This window comes from Phascolarctos cinereus, unplaced genomic scaffold (assembly GCF_003287225.1).
Source record: "Phascolarctos cinereus isolate Bilbo 61053 unplaced genomic scaffold, phaCin_HiC Scaffold_4;HRSCAF=312, whole genome shotgun sequence".
Taxonomy (NCBI): domain Eukaryota; kingdom Metazoa; phylum Chordata; class Mammalia; order Diprotodontia; family Phascolarctidae; genus Phascolarctos; species Phascolarctos cinereus.
This window is the reverse complement of record NW_027555847.1, coordinates 452835199-452840258: the sequence shown is the minus strand read 5'-3', so window position 1 is coordinate 452840258 and position 5060 is coordinate 452835199. Positions and strand designations below refer to the sequence as shown.

General features: G+C 37.4%; 1 pseudogene; it reads right to left on the bottom strand.

The window, feature by feature from the left end:
- Positions 1-237: 237 nt before the first annotated feature.
- LOC110199188 (cytoskeleton-associated protein 2 pseudogene) lies at positions 238-1393 on the bottom strand (annotated as a pseudogene).
- Positions 1394-5060: the final 3667 nt, after the last annotated feature.

The window sequence follows — 5060 nt, the reverse complement described above, 5'->3', positions numbered from 1 at the left end:
ACAGTCTATCAGTTTCAAAAAAGTAATATATCTAACTTGTTACTTTTTGATAGTAAAGCTAAATCTGTATACTAATACATTCAAGTCAAATCCAGTTATACAAGTAACTTATCAATTATATTTTCAGTGTAGTAAAAACTTAGGTAATAATCTACATATATGTGGTAAATATGCAACCTGAAACACAAGAGACTTAATTTAATAAGGGTTTTAAATAAATTTCTTCCCTCATTAAAGTTAAATTTGTTTTCTTTCTTTTGCTGCTTCTTCAAGGGAAGTTACACAAAGTGGAGTATTTGGACAGCATCTGTAAGCGCTTTTTTCATTTCCCAGTTCTGCTAACTGTTCCAAAGAAGAAACACAGGGATAATGCTCTTTTAACATATTTAATAATTTATAAAACTTTTTTTGAAGATGTTGAGAACATCTCACTGATATCAGAAACTTCAGGTCCCTTAAAGAAGAACTATTTTCATCAAAATTCATCTTCTTTTTCACACATTGCAAGTATGGAAGGGTTGATACATTATTTTGAATGACACTAGTTTCCTTATAAGGCATCTCTAAATCACTGGTGGAATCTTCTACTTTATCTTCTTTCTCTTTCAAGTACATGAAGTTTTATATTCCTTGTTTTATGATCTTTATCTTTTGATTGTAAATTTTCTACTGCTAATGTCTCATCTACATCAATTCTGTTCTGATTTATAACTTCACCACCTACTTTCTTGATCTCTTTGTTAGCTGGGGAAAAAAAAAAAACTAATCAACATTCTCCCAGGCATTAACCATCACTTAACTCTCCATTGTTATGATATTTGAAAGTTTGTGTTGCATTTCTTCCTTAAGCTGAACACCTGAAGAAATGGCTCCTGCATATATTGCAATATGTTTTATAGGGTGGTAATTAGTTCAAGGCATGCAAGTCATACCCAACACTTAACAAGTTTGGTGGCATCTGGAATTTTTACAATGAGCTCTTTCAGCATTAAAATACTTCTTCCATTCACATCCCTTATTAATTAAACTCAAGTATTCAGAAAACATTTTGTTAATTTTATTGGTGGATAATCTTTGTTCATCTTCTTCTGCAGTGATGATCCAGAGACATTCACTTGGTTTTTCTTCTGGCAATTCCATCTTAGGTGGAACAGACAGACCAGATAGGTGGGCTTTTAATTACTCATCTTTTGTCACTTTGTCACTCCACCAGATGAGCTCTTCTCTCTTCTCTTGATTCTTTGGTTAATGTCATTTTTCTTATATTAATAGGTGTTTTGGTTAAAGTATATCTTCACTTATCACTAGTTTTGGAATCTTCTCTGAATTTGGTGTTGAAAGTTAAAATAGCTTTGGCTTCAGGAACACGAATGGTTACAGCTCCAAATGACATATGTTTCAATGGTTCTTCATTTTCTTTTTTTAACATTCATTTATAAAACTTTGAGTTCCAAATTATCTCCCTTCCTACCACCCCGGGCTCCCTCATTGAGAAGGCAAGCATTTTGAAATAGGTACATGTGTAGTCATGCTAAACATTTCCAAAATAGTCATATTGTGAGAGAAAACACAGACAAAAAAAAAACATTAAAGAAAAATAAAATTCAAAAATATGCTTCAATCTGTATTCAATAACCATCAGTTCTTTCTTTGGGGAAATATATTATTATTCATCATGAAGTCCTTCAGAGTTATCTTTATTGTATTGCTGAGATAATTGGTTGGTTGGTTGTTATCTACCATTCTTGAAGAGGACCAAAATGACATCACTATGTTAGAGTCAAGTTACAGTGTGTCTGACTGGGGCTTATCAGACCAATATGAGCCTGGAATGCTCTACGACAGGTTGGGCACAAGTAGTTCAACATTTGGGGTGGATTCTCTAAATTTGTGGATTTCGCATTTCTTCTAAGCTATTTCAATTCTGCTTTGCTCATAGAGCACAGCACCTTCTCTGATAAAGGCACACCATACTGGATGGTACTGTGCAAGTGTCTCCCATGCCACACAATCAATTCCAAAGTTCTTAAGAGGGACCTTGAGATTACCCTTGTATCACTTCTTCTGACTACCATGTGAGCACTTGCTCTGCATGAGGTTATCCATAAAATAGTCTTTTTGGCAAGTATACTTCTTGCATTTAAACAATGTGCTCAGCCCATCATAGCTGTGCTCTCTGTAGTAGAGTTGGGATGCCTCACAGTTTAGTTTGAAAAATTATCTCAGTGTCTATATCTCATCCTACTGGGTAATCTTCAGAATCTTTGTAAGACAATTCAAATGGAAGCAATTCCATTTCCTAGCATGGCATTGGTACACTGTCCAGGTTTCACAGGTATACAACAATGAGGTCAGCACAATGACTCTGTAGACCTTTAGTTTGGTAGTCAGTTTAATACCTCTTCTCTCCCAGACTTTCCTTCAGAACCTCCCAAATACTGAGCAAGCTCTGGCAATGTGTGCATCAACAACATTATCAATGTTTACCTTCCTAGAAAGCATATTGCCGAGGTAAGTGAACTTATCCACACCATTCAAAACTTCTCCATTTGCTATAACCAATGGTTCCATGTATAGGTGGTGTGGTGCTGGCTAATGGAGTACCTGTGCTTTCTTGGTGTGGTTAGGCCAAAATTAGCACAAGCAACAGAGAATCATTCCATATTTTGTTGTATCTCAGCTTCAGAGGCTGCACTGAGTGCACAATCATTTGTGAACAAAAAATTATGCACCAACACTCCCTCCACTTTGGTCTTGGCTTGTAGCCTTTTCAAATTGAAATGTTTGTCCTGATTGACATTAAAGGCTTTTGGCAATGTGGCTGAAAACATCATGCTAAAAAGCATAGGAACAAGCACACAGGCTAGTTTCACTCCTTTGGTGACTGGGAAAGCATGAGAGAGTTGTGTATGGACAAGCATGATGTCATGAAATACTGCTGACATACAAAACTGATGACCTTCAGGCAACCAAATTTTGACATCAATTTCCAAAATCCCTCACAACTGACTGGATCAAAGGCTTTGGTCAGATATACAAATGTGGTGTAAAGATTTCTGTTCTTCTCTTGGCATTTCTCCTGGAGTTATTGGGCAGCAAATACCATGTCAACCATTCCTCAGCCCTTTCTTAAGGGTCAGTGTGGACAGGTTCTCAGGTAGATGACCATCTTCCAGGTGAAGAATCAGTCTATTAAGAAGGACTCTGGCAAGAATCTTACCAGCAGTGACTAAAAGAGAGATCCCCCTGTGATTGTCACAGGGCAATCTATTCCCATTACCTTTGTAGAGATGGACAATGGAGTCATCCTTGAACTCCTGGGGGATAATCACCTCTTGTCATATAACCTGGAAAATCTCAATCAGCTTATGCATGAGCCATGGACCTTCCCCCGCCTCAACCTTACAAATATCAACTGGAATAGAATAAGGATTAGGTGCTTTGCCACATGAAAGGAGCCTAATGGCATTCAAAACCTCTTCTGCAGTTGGAACTTCAACTACGGAGAGATTCACTTCAACCTGAGGCAAATTGTCAATGGCTTCAGCATTGATGATAGTCTGTTGAGAATACTATGGAAGTGTTCAGCCCATCTCTCTAGGATCACGTCCTTATCACTAATCAATGTGGCTTCCTAAGCACTGAGTAGTTGAGATATTCTATAGGTCTTTGTCCCATAAAGGCTATTGCCTTCAGGGCATCATAAAAGTGATTTGGATTGTTACTATCAACATGAACTGAATTCCATCTGCCTTCTTACTGAGTCAAGTTAAGTTTCACTTGTACTTTTATTTTGATGGATTTAAATGGTGCCTTCTTAAGGATGCAGGAACTATCCTGCTGGTAAACACCATGAGGTTCTCATTTTTCATTTAACAGCTTCTGAATTTCCCCATCATTTTCATCAAACCAGTCTTGATGTTTGTGAATGTTCTGATCCAAATAAGCAAATACAGTGCTGGACACCAAGTCTCTGAAAGCTGGCCTCTCTTTCTCTTCTCCACTGTTGTTAACTTTGTGTTGTCTCAACTTCCCCTCCAAGTTAGCAAGAAACTGTTCTGCTCATTATATTAATTCTTCTGGCAGTCATTTTGCTTGAATGTGTAACACAGAAGATCAAGACACATTCAGAAGAATATAACAAATGTGAATATTTAGCTTTGAGAGGATAAGTCTGCAATCAGTCCAGGATTCTGAACCACACATTGCTTTCGTCACTTACATCCCATCTGTCTCTTCTTATAATCACATAATCTATTAAACGCCGATATTTGCTGCAAAGGTGCATCCATTAAGTTTTATTGTGTTTAGGTAAATGGAAGACAGTGTTGGTGATGAGAAGGTCATGAGATGCACAAGTCTTCAGTAGTTAGTGACCATTGCTGTTGCTGTTTCCAACTCCATTCCTCCCTAGGACTCCCTGCCAAGTCTGGTAGTCTGAGCCTACTTTAGCATTAAAGTCACCAAGAATTATAAGCTTTGATTCCTGCATAAATTGGATTTAAGTGAGGCAGAATTGCAGGAGGTTGTCAGCCTCACTCTCTCTTCCAGTCATCATAGGCCAGTGGCAGGACAGAGTCAAGATGACTGGTGATGGCTGAAGATGTAGTAGATGACCTTGGCGTCTTCAATTGCTGAAAATAGCTAAGTCATTCACAGCAGATCATCTTACAATACTGCTGTTACTTTGTACACAGTATATATTTCACTTTGCATCAACTCGTGTAAGTCTTTCTAGTTTTTTTCCAACAACATCCCATTCATCACTTCTTTTGCACAATAGTATTCCATCATAGCTACTTACCACAATTTGTTCAACCATTCCCCAATTGATGCACATCCCCTCAATTTCCAATTCTTTGCCACCAGAAAAGAGGTGCTATACATATTTTTGTACATATAGATCCTTTTCCTTTTTTTAATCTCTTTTGGGAGAGTAGTGATATTGCTAGGTCAAAGGGTATGCATGGTTTTATATTTTTTGTGTCTCCTTTACCAAGCTGTTGACTCTTTATTGTTGATTTTCTTGCATCACTCTCATTTTTCTTCCCAATTTTTCC